We start from the raw sequence: 15,779 nt of genomic DNA, 5'->3' as shown, positions 1-15,779 counted from the left end.
CGCAATGCTCACTGTCCATTAGGGCTTGTGTGTACTGTTATGTATAGTTATTTGTAACATGCCAGTATAAAACCTGCAAGGGGCAGGTCTTTCCGAAGCAGGACCAGAGGCGGGAAGGCACCATTTCCTGCTGCTGCCGACATCAAGGCTGCATGCATGCTGCTTCTCTAGGGACCCACGCTGTTACAGACTGTACTGGTAATGGGAGTCATAGCAGGGTGGGGGTAGCACACCAGCGGTAGCACCGCTGCACTTTTATCAGGTTGTACACATAATTTCACTCATTGGGCTGCTGTGTTTTGTCGTCTGATCTCCATTCAGGTGGTCTTCAGTTTGCCGGCTGTCAGGATCCCGGTGCACAGTATACCGGCGCCGGAATCCCGACAGCTGGCATACCGACACTTTTTCTCCCTCTTGGGGGTCCACAACCCCCCTGGAGGGAGAATAAATAGCGTGCCACCGTGCCCGCAGCGTGGCGAGCGCAGCAAGCCTGCAAGGGGCTCATTTGCGCTCACCACGCTGTCAGTATGCCGGCGGTCGGAATCCCGGCGCCGGTATCCTGGTTGCCGGGAACCCGGCCGCCGGCATACCATACTACACCCCTCCATTCCTCAGTGTCACTCCAGGGGCTTTCTATGGTCTGTGTGGAGGTATTTCAGTGGGCTGTGCTGTATTTCAGTTGTATAAATATGTCCGTGGATAGGGTTATGTGTGCTGCTTGTAACTCTACCCCTTCATCAGCGGGGTCCCTCATGTGTGAACAGTGCTCCTTATCTCCACAGGGACTCAGTTCACGGGCACCTGACTTGCTGGATAATTTTAAAAGCATAATTCAGAATGTAAATTCAGAATTAGCTGCAGCTAAAAAGGAGAGACAGGTATTGAAACAGTCTATTGTATGGCAAAAGCAGAAGATTACCAGAAAGGCTTTTCAGTCCCCTCTGTTGGTTTCACATAAACACCCACTGCCACAGATGCTCCAGTCTGATTCTGATCAGACTGATGTGGATGATGATGATATGGATGAGGACAGCTCTCTGTCCCCTGGGGTGGAGGCCCTCATTTATGCTGTAAGAGAGGTACTTCACATATCGGATCAGGAGGCAGAACCAGATGAGGAGTTGTACTTTAATGTTAGACCAAAGACCTCAGTCACTTTTCCTGTATCTAATGAATTAAACTCCCTGGCCAGGAATTGGTACTGCCGGTACCAGGGTCTATATACCTAAAAGAGCCAGCTGACCATAAAATTGAGACCACTCACAAGGCAATATATACGGCAGCAGTGTAGGACTGCGCCCCACAATTGTTTGTGGGTGGATTTCCAGGGTGGTAGTCAAGTGGTCTGATACTGTTATTGATGGTTTAGACTCTCTGCCGAGGGAGGAGGTCATTACGCTGCTGCAACATATACAAGATGCTGCAAATTTTATATAAAGGAATTGTGTAAGATAAAATAGGATTTTGGTACCTACCGGTAAATCCTTTTCTCCTAGTCCGTAGAGGATGCTGGGGACTCCAAAAGGACCATGGGGTATAGACGGATCCGCAGGAGCCTGGGCACACTATAAAGACTTAAACTGGGTGTGAACTGGCTCCTCCCTCTATGCCCCTCCTCCAGACCAACAATAAAAACCCACATGCCATGGCATGAACAACGTCCGCGATAGCCTGACAGAGAAAAAACACCACAAAGTGCAACCAAAATCCATAACTGCAGATATAGTACGCACTGGGACGGGTGCCCAGCATCCTCTACGGACTAGGAGAAAAGGATTTACCGGTAGGTACCAAAATCCAATTTTCTCTTACGTCCTAGAGCAGAGGTTCTCAAACTCGGTCCTCGGGAGCCCACACAGTGCATGTTTTGCAGGTCTCCTCACAGAATCGCAAGTGAAATAATTAGCTCCACCTGTGGACCTTTTAAAATGTGTCAGTGAGTAATTAATACACCTGTGCACCTGCTGGGTTACCTGCAAAACATGCACTGTGTGGGCTCCCGAGGACCGAGTTTGAGAACCTCTGTCCTAGAGGATGCTGGGGACTCCAAAAGGACCATGGGGTATATACCAAAACTCCAGAACGGGCGGGAGAGTGCGGACGACTCTGCAGCACCGATTGAGCTAACATGAGGCCCCCATCAGCCAGGGTATCCACCTTGTAGAGCACAGCAAAGGTGTTTGAAACCCGACCAAGTAGCCACTCGGCTAAGTTGAACCGCCGAGACTCCACGGATATCCTCCCAAGAAGAGCCCATCTTCCTAGGAGAATGGATCTCCCCCAACAACGGTAACGGTAATCCAGCCGTAGAACGAACACACCGAATCGTATCACAGATCCATCTTATAACAGACTGCATAGACGCAGGTGCCCCAATCACGCTGGTAGCATACCGGACAACAGAGTCTCTGTTTCCCCAACCTGAGCCAAAATGGCAACACATTAGTCAAAGCCCCGACTACATCGAGAGTTCTTTAATCAGGCAACGCTGAAGTAACCACAGGCATCACAATAGGCTAGTTTCTGTGAAACCCGGAACCACCTCCTCTGCTGAACTATTATCAGAGTTCTCAATACCGCTCTATCCACATGCAAGATCCAACAAGGGCTCTTGTGAGACAAAGCCAATACTTTCGACACCCGCTTTGCGGACGCCAAAGCCAGTACCATGACCACTCTTCAAGAGATAATCTTTCACAAAAGATCCAAACATTGTGACACAAGAAAAACGCAATAACACATCAGGGTCTCACGGTGCCAATGGGCACAAACGGAGAGTGGATGTGCAGTACTCCTTTCACAAAAGTCCGAACCTCCCGAAAGGTGGCCAATTCTTTCAAGAAAATTCATAAGGTCAAACTGGACTGAAAAAGAGCCTAACTTTAGGCCTGCATCCCCAACTGCTTGCAAGGAACGGAGAAGAACGACCCAGCCGAAAATCTTCGGTAGGAGTCTTCTTGGATGTACACCAAGACCTAGCTTTTCTCCAACTAAGGTGGCAAGGCCTTGTCGTTAATCTTTTCTAGCCAGAAGAAGTGTGGAAACGACTTCACTGGGAATACCCTTTCTGGCTAGGATATGGCCTTCAATCGGGACCCGACAAACGCAGCCACGGTAAGTCTTAATATACTCCCGGATCTTCGTAACAGTTCCTCACGTAAAAGAAGCGGCCAGGAATCTTCTATGAGTAATCATGAAAACCTGAAAACCAAGCCCTGCTTGGCTAGACCGGAACAATGAGGATCTCCTGAACCTTTGTTCTTCTTTTTCCAGTATCACCTTCAGAAAAAGCGAAACGGAGGAGACACATAGACCGACTTAAAACGCCCAAGGTGTCACGAGGGCGTCCACTGCCATTGCTTGAGCGTCCCTTTACCTGAAACAATATCTCTGAGGCCTCTCGTTGAGGCAAGACGCCAATATGTCTAATTTAGGTACTCCCCAAAGACTCGTCAGGTCTTTGAAAATTCCTCGATGCCGATTGTATTTTTTCCGGAAGGAGATCTCGTCTGCAGAGGAAATCTAATTCTCCGTCGTTTACCTGCGGAGCGCAGACCGCTAATATAGCGTTTACCAGTCTTTCCATCCAGCGGCAAACTTTTGCATCCTCTGCAATTGGCGCTGTGCTCCTTGATTCGCCCTAGCGGCTCACTCACGCCACTGCTGTCAAAATGTCCGAGAGAACTAACACGGGCAGACCACGAATAATCTGTTCGTCAAAAATAGCTCCTAATACAGGAAAGCATATTACAGACAAGCTTCCCAGCTTGACCTTTTCCTCCGGAAATACGTCCCTTGCAAGGACTAATTACTTGGATCCCGAACCTACGTCCCTCAAGAAGGTGAGAATCGAGCAGACACCACAGGAGCGATGTCGTGGCCATTAGAATCATATTCCGGTGCATTGGCAGGTGAGACCCGGACCACATATCCAATTGGTCCCTTGAAAACACTCCGGCATTTGACCTGCTCACCGAAAAGGCCTCTCAGGCCGCACCCATCCGCTTCATAACGGAACATAATGATGGTTTGTCACTGCAAAACTGATTCGACTCCAGAACCTCAGACCTTCTGCCACAGGAAAAACATAGAACCTTAACCGTACAGTATCTACTCTGACACCTACCCCCAACATCTGCGACGTTGGGAACGATAGCCATTCCCTGTGTTGAAGAATAGTCAGAGAGAAACAACGCTTTGCACCATTTGTTTCTTGACCTCGCCTTTCCAGCGAGGTGATCTGAATGCGGAAAACAACGCATTTAAACTTTTTTTTTTTTTTTTTTTTTTTTACAGGGGACAGCAGGACAATGCCCTGAACCTGACGCCCGCTGGTCTGGCGTCGCGTATTATCTCCCCTTCCAGAGGAAAAACGGTAAGATCTATTAGAAAAACAGTGAGGGGAAACATCTGTAACTCCAGACTGTCCCCCTCTGGATTCTATAATCAACTCACGGGTCCTGGTCTATTTCCGGACTAATACAAAAGTAGTAGACGAGTCCCCACTGGAGTGGGGTCCAGTCAGGTATACTCAGCACCCTGTGGTGGATGTGTGAGAAACAGTAAACGACATCCGCTTCTGCGAACCTAACAAGGCTGCAGAACACTTACCTTTTCACCTTCCATCTGCACAGAAAAGTAAAAAAGAACGGTATTGAAGTAGGGAACGCGACTGCATCCCACAAAGGAATGCGTCACCAACCGTTGTGAGGGAATCTAACTCACGAAGTTAGAGTTACCAGCAGTATCCGCCGAGATTGACTGAACTAAGGCATCCCCAACAGTGGCACACCGACCCAGGGAAAAAACTCCAGTACCTCTCGGAGTCAGCCTCAGTCTTTCTCCGGACACCTCCTGTATACACACTGCAGCGTGTTGTGATCTATAGATAAAACCCAACATAAGGAATATCTCCTAACCCTGCAGGATAATTTAATCGGATGCTGTGCATACAATGTAAATAAGTCCAAAGAATAGAAATAAAATATCACTTAGCTTCCTGTACCCGATCCTTCGTGACAGGACGCCGTGTCGACCAGGCGCTGACTTTCACAGTATTCCCTCCGCCACGTGGAAAGAATAAACATCGGACACCTTGAGAGGATGGAAGACCCACTCGGCACAGGCGACCTAAAGCCTTATCAGCAGAGCGACCAGCACATGAGAAGGAATACTATTACTTCAGCATTCATTAGAAACCATAAGATGAATATACATAATGTAATACACATATCCTACCTATATATACATAAAACATACATATAAGCGGATTGTCCGGCACCGCCGGGACCCAAATTACATTAATGTGTACTGAATGTGTATGACCATGTACTGAACCGCAGTCATTGCTCTACCAGGAAGCATTATAGTCGACAGAAAAGCTAGTATTCGTCGACAGTAACCAGGCAAACAACATACTTGCGACCCCGAGGGGTTTATACATAAATAATTTTAATAATATTCCCTCACAAAATTAACCATGTCTGCGCTCAAGCTATAGACTAATGGAGCCGAACCATATAAATATATTTACTGTTATAAGTTAGTTACAGCATGTTAATTTACACCCGGTAATAACAATAGGTGCCGACAGGGTCACCCACATACTACTGTGTCTCCCATACCGTGTTTACTATGAACAAGTATAACACAACTGAACTGTTGACTCAATATCTACTGTATCAAGTACCAAACAAGCGTCGGCAATGCCGACAATGAACCCCAGAGGTGTTAATGACAGAATATTCACCCGCGTCGACACAAGTGTATACCAGACAGGGAGCACACATAGAGTACATGTCCATTTCCAATCAAATAGTGTTATACATTCCTACATAACACTAACCATATGTGCCCCCCCTTGTTTGTGCTGTTTTGGCGGGGACAGTGATTAAAATGGCGCTGTCTCTTGCTGTGAGGGCTAAGCTCCGCCCCTTATCGGCGCGCTGTAGCCCAGTATATTACAAACATTATATGCAGGCAGGGGAGCATATACAGTGGCTACCCACTGTATATGCTTCTGGGAGTGTAAAATTAATACAATACCTACTGCCCAGGGCGTCCCCCCCCCCCCCCCCCCGCGCGCCCTGCACCCGATACCAGCCGTTGGTGTGTGGGAGCAATGGCGCGCAGCGGGACCCCTGCGACATTATGGCGCTGTCTGCTGTGAGGGCTAAGCTCCGCCCCTTATCGGCGTGCTGTAGCCCAGTATATGAAAAACATTATATGCAGGCAGGGGAGCATATACAGTGTCTACCCACTGTATATGCGTCTGGGAGTGTAAAAGTAAAGCAATACATACTGCCCAGGGCGCCCCCCCCGCCCCCCCCCCCCCCCCTGCGCCCGATACCAGCCGTTGGTGTGTGGGAGCAATGGCGCGCAGCAGGACCGCTGCGGCGTGCTGGCGGGGGTAGCGGACACGGTCTGGGAGTGTAAAATTAAAGCAATACATACTGCCCAGGGCACTCCCCCCCCCCCCCCCCCCCCCAGCACTCTGTGAGTGCCGTAGGTGTGTGGGAGCATGGAGCGTAGCACGATCTGTTACCTCTGTTACTGAAGTCTTTTGCCATCACTGATGTCTTCTATTCTTCACATACTCACCCGGCTTTTCTTCTGGCTTCTGTGAGGGGGATTGACGGCGTGGCTCTGGGAACAAGCAGCTAGGTGCACCAAGTGATCGAACCCTCTGGAGCTAATGGTGTCCAGTAGCCGAGAAGCAGAGCCCTTGAACTAAGAAGAAGTAGGTCCTGCTTCTCTCCCCTCACTCCCACGATGCAGGAAGCCTGTAGCCAGCAGGTCTCCCTGAAAATAAAAAACCTAACAAAGTCTTTCAGAGAAACTCAGGAGAGCTCCCCTAGTGTGTGACCCATCACTCCTGGGCACAAAGTCTAACTGAGGTCTGGAGGGGCATAGGGGGAGGAGCCAGTTCACACCCAGTTTAAGTCTTTATAGTGTGCCCAGGCTCCTGCGGATCCGTCTATACCCCATGGTCCTTTTGGAGACCCCAGCATCCTCTAGGACGTAAGAGAAATGTCCACACTACTGCTATGGCTGTTTCGGCATGCTCTGTGGTTACGTCAATGGTCAGCGGACGCTGATTCCAAAAAGGGTGTTGAAAATCTTCCCTTTACAGGTGATGCCTTGTTTGGCGACAAATTAAATAAATGGATCTCCCAGGCGACGGCGGCTAAGTCTACCTATCTGCCGTCGGCTGCACCACCTGCTAGACGTTCTTACACAGGACCTTCCTTGCAGTCTTTTCATGTGGCAAGGTTCAGAGGCAGGGGCAGAGGGGTCTCCACCACTCCCAGAGGATCTCGTGGTAAGTCCCGTAAACCTGCAACTGCTGCCTCCCTCGACCAGACCACCGGATCCCCTGCCACTAAGCCTTACGCATGATGGTTGGTCCCAGCAGCAAGGTGACTTTCAGGTGGGTGCTCCCCTTCAACACTTCGCCCGTGTGTGGGATCCTTGGATGAGGGACCTCATTTCCCAGGGATACCGGCTGGAATTTCAAGCACTTCCTCACAGATTTTTCAAATCGGGCTTGCCAGTTTTACCCGCAGCAAAAGTTACCTTGCAAGAGGCTATTCAAAAACTTTTGCGGACAGGGGTGGTGGTTCCAGTACCTCCTCCATTACACGACAGGGGTTTTTACTCCAGTCTTTTTGTCATTACAAAACCAGACGGTTTGGTGCGACCCATCTTAAACCTGAAGTGTCTAAACCCGTATCTGCAGGTGTTCAAAATCAAGAAGGAAACCCTGCGGGCAGTGGTGTCTGGTCTGGAGGGGGGGGATTCCTGGTATCCCTAGACGTCAAGGATGCTTACCTACACATTCCCATTTGGCCCCCTCATCAGGCTTACCTCAGGTTCCCCATCTTGGGAGAACATGTCCAGTTTCAGGCTTTGCCCTTTGGCCTGTCCACAGCTCCGAGGGTCTTCACCAAAGTCATGGCAGAGATAATGCTGCAACTGCGCATGATGGGAGTCAACATAGTCCCCTACTTGGACGATTTCCTGAAAAAGGCTATGTCCAGTGGGTGTCTGTTGCACAGCATCGATCTGACGACTCGCCTGCTTACGGATCATGGGTGGATCCTACATTTCCAGAAATCTCACCTGGAACCGACCTAACGTCTTCAGTTCCTGGGAATGATACTGGATACGGTGTCTCAAAAGGTGTTTTTTCCGATGGATAAGGCCCTGGCTATCAGGCTATGGTTGCTAAGTGCTCCGTCCTCGCAAGGTATCCATACATCTTTGCATACACTTGTTGGGCAGGATAGTTGCTGCTTATGAGGCAATCCAATACTGCAGATTTCATGCCCAGCCATTTCAGCTGGGTCTACTGAACAAATGGTCAGGGTCTCACCTTCACATGCATCAGGAAGTGACTTTATCGCCAAAAGCCTGGATTTCTCTGTTGTGGTGGCTGCAAGTTTCTCACCTGGTAGAAGGCCAGAATTTCAATATCCACTCGTGGATTCTACTGACAGTGGATGCAAGCCTCCGGGATCGGGGATAAACATCCTGGAACTCCGGGCAATTTACAATGCTCTTCTGCAAGCTTCCCATCTCCTGAAGGATCAGGCTATCCAGGTTCAATCGGACAACGCCACGGCAGTTGTGTACATAAACCGACAAGGGGGAACAAAAAGCAGGACGGAGATGCGAGGTGTCAAGAATACACATCTGGGTGGAGGCCAACGCAAGGGCCATATCGACCATATTCATTCCAGGAGAGGACAACTGGGAAGCAGACTTCCTCAGCAGACATGACCTCCAACCAGGGGAATGGGGCCCACATACCCAGGTGTTTCAACACTTAATTCACCGGTGGGGCCTTCCGCAGATAGATCTAATAGCTTCTCGTCTCAACAAGAAGCTATGCCGTTACTGTTCCGGAACGAGGGATCCGCAGGCTGTAGCAGTGGACGCGCTGATGACACCTTGGATGTACCAGTTTGTGTACCTGTTCCCTCCTCTACCGCTAATCCCAAGGGTTCTAAAAACACTAAGAAGGGAAAGCGTTCAAGCAATTCTAATTGCCCCGGATTGGTCTCGACGGGCATGGTACTCGGACCTCCTAACCATGGCTCTGGAGGGTCCCTGGCCTCTGCCGCTTCAAAGGGATCTTCTTCAACAGGGTCCATTCGTCTATCCAGACTTACAGCAGCTATGTTTGACAGCTTGGAAGCTGAGAGGGAGATTCTAGCTAGAAAAGGTCTTTCCTCCCGGGTTATTTCCACCATGGTCCAGGCTAGGAAGATGGTTACGTCTAAACATTATCATCGTATCTGGAAAAAGTATGTTTCCTGGTGTGAAAGTAGAAAGGTTTCTCCTGTGGAATTTAGAATGGGTCGCTTTCTACTTTCCCTGAAGGCAGGAGTGGATAAATGGGCTTACGTTTAGGTTCCATCAAAGTCCAGATTTCGGCGCTTTCTATTTTTTTCCCGAAACAACTTGCCATGTTACCGGAAGTACAAACTTTTCTTAAGGGAGTTCTTTTATATGCAACCGCCCTTCGTACCTCCCACGGCTCCGTGGGATCTCAATGTGGTTCTGTCCTTTCTTCAATCGGACTGGTTTGAACCCTTACATAGGGTGGAGTTGAAATTTCTCACCTGGAAGACAGTGATGTTATTAGCATTGGCGTCTGCCAGGTATGTCTCTGAATTGGGGGCCTTATCCTGTAAGAGCCCTTGTTTGATTTTCATGATTTTCATTTCAGTTTTTGGCAAAAGTGGTGTCAGCTTTTCATGTGAATCAACCCATTGTGGTTCCGGTGTTGTTTGACGCCTCCGTTGGTCCAGAGTCCTTTGATGTGGTGAGGGCTTTGAAGATTTATGGCAAACGGACGGCTCGTCATCGGAAATGTGACTCGCAGTTTGTCCTTTGTGATGCCACCAAGATTGGTCATCTGGCTTCTAAGCAATCAATTGCTCATTGGCTCAGGTTGACCATTCAACAAGCTTATACTTCGGCAGTTCTGCCTTTGCCGACGTCTATTCAGGCCCACTCGACGAGATCTGTGGGCTCTTCCTGGGCGGCTGCCCGGGGTGGCTCGGCCTTACAGTTTAAGTTTTATCTGTTCAACACCTTGGCCAAGGATGACCTTCAGTTTGGTCAGGCGGTATTACAGGGGTCTCAGTACTCTCCCACCCATTTGGGAGCTTTAGGACTTCCCCATGGTACTCAAGTACAGATCCCCAGTATCCACTAGGACGTAAGAGAAAATAGGAATTAATTTAATACCTATCGGTAATTGCTTTTCTCGTAGTCCATAGTGGAAACTGGGCGCCCGCCTCAGTGCTTCGATTCCTGCTTACCTGAGTAAGTGTTTGGTTGGCCCGCCGTTGCGGTCCCATTTTGTTGTTGGGATAGCTTTCCTATCCTGGTTAGGTTGGTGTTGCTATTCTCTGTTTTGGTTAGCGCCCTCCTTTTGGTTATGGTTGTGTGTTGGCTTAGTGAAAACAGTATACCAGCGCTGGCTGAAAATGATAAGACGGTTTGCTTATATAAAAAGATAACAGATTTATTATTACATTTAAAAAACACAGGAATCGATTCCTATTACCCATTAATATTAGCACTTGTAGATGATGTTATCTCACTGGATAAAATATATATATATTTTTCAACTCCCCTTTATGGCTTTAAATAAATCCTTATAGCTAGGACAGTCTCCAGATAGCATTCACCGGAACACAAGAATAGTTACCGAGTCCACAATAAATGATATGATGGCATCAGCTTTAGGAAGAGTCCATTGCTAGCTGTATCGGTGGATCAGGTCTTTGTTTGTAAAGTGTCCTCAGTGATTGGAAGTGTCCATTTGTAGCCAAGGATTAGAAAGTCCCAGAGATTTGTCGGAGAGTGATATCCAGGTAAGTGAGTAGGCTCAACGCGTTTCACTGGCAGCAGTGTAATCCAGCTTCCTCAGGAGCATAAACTCAATCTGTGTTGGGTTATCTATTTATACCCTTCTAGATAACTTAATAACCAGCACCTGTTTAGTGCCTAACATAAAAAATCAAACCGTCTTAAAACACTTTTATACATACATATTTGGTATCATAAACATCTACTTAATTCCTCCATTAAAACTCATGTCAAAACGAGGATTGAAACTGTTATTTATTATTAAAATAAGGTCAGATAAGGCCAGTCACATGATACACATGTCACCTGATCTAGGTCCTATCCAATCTCATTGGTCCAAATGGGGACATGTGGTCTCGGCTCCGTGATCGGAGCTCTGAGTATCCCCTTCTTATGAGGTACCTCAATGCTATTTCTGTATCCAAAGAGGTTTTTAACTTTCAGCGGTAATGAGGCTTAGTTCCGCGCACGTGACTCGGACTTGCCGGTCACGTGACCGCTGGAAACATACCCCGTGCCCTACACACTTGCCAAGGTCCCATACACTTATCCCCTAACCAGAATCTGTCCCATATTGTATATTATAAACGTATAAATAAGTTAACAGTTTTATAGATATTTCTTGGTTCAAAATCACAAAAGGGGATATATAATGTAAGCGGTCACATGACCCATATCTCTCCAAGATCTATAGGGGTATATGCAATTGCGGTCGAATTCGCGGCAATTATCGCCGTTTTTTAATTCGACCAAATTCGCCAGGTGAAATCCGGCAGGTGCCTGCCGGGATTCACCATATTCAATGAAAAACGGATTCGCCAGAATCGCGGGCGAAAATCGGCCGATTTGGCGGATTTTGCCGCGATTTTAAAAAACGGGAAAAAAACGTGAAAAACCCGAAAAAAAATGGCGTGGGGTCCCCCCTCCAAAGCATAACCAGCCTCGGGCTCTTTGAGCTGGTCCTGGTTCTAAAAATGCGGGGGAAAAATTGGCCAGGGATCCCCCGTATTTTTAAAACCAGCACCGGGCTCTGCGCCTGATGCTGGTGCCAAAAATACGGGGGACAAAAAGAGTAGGGGTCCCCCGTATTTTTAACACCAGCATCGGGCTCCACTAGCTGGACAGATAATGCCACAGCCGGGGGTCACTTTTATGCCGTGCCCTGCGGCCGTGGCATCAAATATCCAACTAGTCACCCCTGGCCGGGGTACCCTGGGGGAGTGGGGACCCCTTCAATCAAGGGGTCCCCCCCCCCCCAGCCACCCAAGGGCCAGGGGTGAAGCCCGAGGCTGTCCCCCCCCCATCCAATGGGCTGCGGATGGGGGGGCTGATAGCCTTTGTGATAATAAAAAGATATTGTTTTTTCCATTAGTACTACAAGTCCCAGCAAGCCTCCCCCGCAAGCTGGTACTTGGAGAACCACAAGTACCAGCATGCGGGAGAAAAACGGGCCCGCTGGTACCTGTAGTACTACTGGAAAAAAAATACCCAAATAAAAACAGGACACAGACACCGTGACTTGTACAACTTTATTACATACTGCCGACACACACATACTTACCTATGTTGACACGCCGACTGCCACGGTCGCCGACGATCCGAGGGTACCTGTGAAAAAATTATACTCACCTTCCAGCGTCCAGAGGTACATCCACGTCCAGAGGTAAATCCACGTTCTTGGCAAAAAAACAAACCGAACACCGATCCATACCGGACTAGAAAGGGGTCCAATGTTTTCACATCAGACCCCTTTCTCCCGAATGCCGGGACATCACGTGACTCCTGTCACTGACGTCCCTTCAGCCAATCAGGAAGCGCTACTTCCGTGGCGCTCACCTGATTGGCTGTCCGCTGTCTGTACTGTGACAGCGCATCGCAAAGCCGCTCCATTACTTTCAATGGTGGGAACTTTGCGGGTAGCGGTGGGGTCACCCGCCGGTCAGCCGCTGACCGGCGGGTGACCTCACCGCTAGCCGCTAAGTTCCCACCATTGAATATAATGGAGGGAGCTGTGCGATGCGCTGTCACAGTGCAGACAGCGCTCAGCCAATCAGGTGAGCGCAACGAAGTTGCGCTTCCTGATTGGCTTAGAGACCTGTCAGTGACAGCTGTCACTGACAGGTCTCATTCGTGGAAAGGTGTCCCATGTGTCAGCATGGGACCCCTTTCAGTCCGTTTTTGGTGCGGGTATTTGCGTTTTCTTATTTTGCCAAGTCCGTGGATTTATCTCTGGACCATGGTTGAGGTGAGTATTTTGAACTTTTCTTTACAGGTATCCGTGGATTCTACATGGAGAAGAGGACCGATGTCGGCGTGTGAACATAGGTAAGTATGTGTGTGTCGACGTATGAAATAAAGTTTTACTGTCGACGGTGTGTGTGTCCTGTTTTTATTTGGGTATTTTTTTCCCAGTAGTACTACAGGTACCAGCGGGCCCGTTTTTCTCCCGCATGCTGGTACTTGTGGTTCTCCAAGTACCAGCTTGCGGGGGAGGCTTGCTGGGACTTGTAGTACTATTGGAAAAAACAATATCTTTTTATTATCACAAAGGCTATCAGCCCCCCCATCCGCAGCCCATTGGATGGGGGGGGGACAGCCTCGGGCTTCACCCCTGGCCCTTGGGTGGCTGGGGGGGGGGGGGACCCCTTGATTGAAGGGGTCCCCACTCCCCCAGGGTACCCCGGCCAGGGGTGACTAGTTGGATATTTGATGCCACGGCCGCAGGGCACGGCATAAAAGTGACCCCCGGCTGTGGCATTATCTGTCCAGCTAGTGGAGCCCGATGCTGGTGTTAAAAATACGGGGGACCCCTACTCTTTTTGTCCCCCGTATTTTTGGCACCAGCACCAGGCGCAGAGCCCGGTGCTGGTTTTAAAAATACGGGGGATCCCCTGTCAATTTTTTCCCCGCATTTTTAGAACCAGGACCAGCTCAATGAGCCCGAGGCTGGTTATGCTTTGGAGGGGGGACCCCACGCCATTTTTTTTTATGATTTTACCCTTCCAGCATAAAAAAAAATAAAAATAAAAAAATAATATTTTAAAAAATATATAAATAATATTTGTGCCTCCCAAAAAAAAAAAAAAAGTACCTAATCCCTTCTAATATAAATAGATCTGCTATTCCCCCAAAAAAAAACACCAAAAAAAACATGTTTAAAATTTTTTTATTTGTTTTCACCCTCCAAAGTGTGGCGGATTGAAAATGACGAATTTGCTGTCTAAAAGCACTGCTGTTGAATTTCAAAACTTGAATTGAATATGCTTTGGTCGAATTGCAGCACTTGTATCATTGCAGAAAAGTCGAATTTGCAAAAAATCGAATTTCAAAAAGTCGAATTTTGAAAGTCCGTTTTTTGGTCGGAAAGCACTGGATTGCATAGGGGAATTTTTTTTTTTGGTCGAAAATGACCCGAAATTCGACAATTTCGGGAATTCGACCACAATTGCATATACCCCATAGGCTGTTCTTGATCACATGGGGCAGGGGCACGTCTCGAAGAAAACTGTCACCATGGAAACTGATAAACATACACTTAGATCACTAAACATGATTCATACAGATGTCCAATAGTTATATTTCTATAGGTGTGTAGATCATTATTAGTATATATGCACAGATCTCTATGTGAATGTGAATCCTCTTAAATCCACAGGATGTTAGATCTTTAGAAAATATAATACAATATATTGACATAAATACTTATTTAATAATCATAACCCATCCATGGTGTACTATATAACATAATTTCTAAGTATATACAAAAAATATATAACGATATAATCACAATTATGTACTCTAAAGATCCAAGCTAATGAGAGGTTCCTATATATACGTTTCTATATCCACGATCGTCTTACATCACGTAAATATGTATAGAACAGTATAGTATCCAATTGATCAGATACACATATTTCATATTTTTCTCTCTGTATCCAATGATTTATTGATTGTAATGGTCAATTAAGGGACACCATCTACGGGACCATCAATATGGAGCTCTTTTAGTTAAATCCCGCCCCTCTATATACCAACCACTTTAAATCTCAAAGTAAGCACAGAAACAGACACCTCTAACTAGAGAACTGAGTTCAATTCAATTGCTTCGTTGAGTCCCTCTGGATGTAGAGAATTGAACTTCAACATCCAGAAGACTTCCCTACGGCACAGCCTATTAAATCTATCTCCCCCTCTGTCTGTAGGGGCAATATGTTCAAGACAAATTATTGAGAGACAAGCGGGGTTATTCCCATGTACATTAAAATAGTGTCGTGATACACTGTGGGCCATGTATTTGCGTATTATGTTTCGTCGATGTTCCATGAATCGTGTGTGTAATGGTCTCGTGGTCCTCCCTACATAATTCAAACCACACCCACATGTTAACACATATATCACAAACTTGGAGTCACAGTTCAGTAAGGATTTCAAATAATATTTCTCATTTGAAGATGGAATCGAGATGTGTGTAATTTTGCGCTCCATGTGTTGGCACATGGTGCATCTATTTTTTCCACATTTATGGAAACCCAAGGGTTTCTTAGTTAACCAGTCTGAACCCTCTCCATTTTTCTTTGTCAGTGGGATCTTGTAATGACTGGGTGCCAATATGGTTTTTAAAGCCCTATTTTTTCTATATAAGACCTGTGGTTTGTTTGGTAAGAGACTCCCTAAAATGTTATCTTGTTTTAATACCCTGTAATTTCTTTGAATTATTGTCTTGATTTCTTTAGCACAGCTATTGTATTTGCAAATGAAAGCCATTTCTCTTCCCTCTGTGTTATATTTATCTATCTTTTTCGAAGAAGATGGATGGAGTAAATCCTGTCTATTCATATTAACCACTTCTTCCAGAGCTTTATTCAAGAGCCATTGAGGATAGTCTCTATTTTTAA

The 15,779-nt window shown here is 47.2% G+C and overlaps 1 protein-coding gene across 1 annotated transcript in view; it reads right to left on the bottom strand.

Moving 5' to 3' along the window:
* Nucleotides 1-15,779, bottom strand: part of SERHL2 (serine hydrolase like 2) — a 309,035-nt gene that overhangs the window by 6,444 nt on the left and 286,812 nt on the right. The window lies entirely within an intron of this gene.

Source organism: Pseudophryne corroboree, chromosome 9, assembly GCF_028390025.1.
Source record: "Pseudophryne corroboree isolate aPseCor3 chromosome 9, aPseCor3.hap2, whole genome shotgun sequence".
NCBI lineage: Eukaryota > Metazoa > Chordata > Amphibia > Anura > Myobatrachidae > Pseudophryne > Pseudophryne corroboree.
The sequence above is the reverse complement of the archived record's forward strand: the minus strand, read 5'-3'. Positions and strand labels throughout refer to the sequence as shown.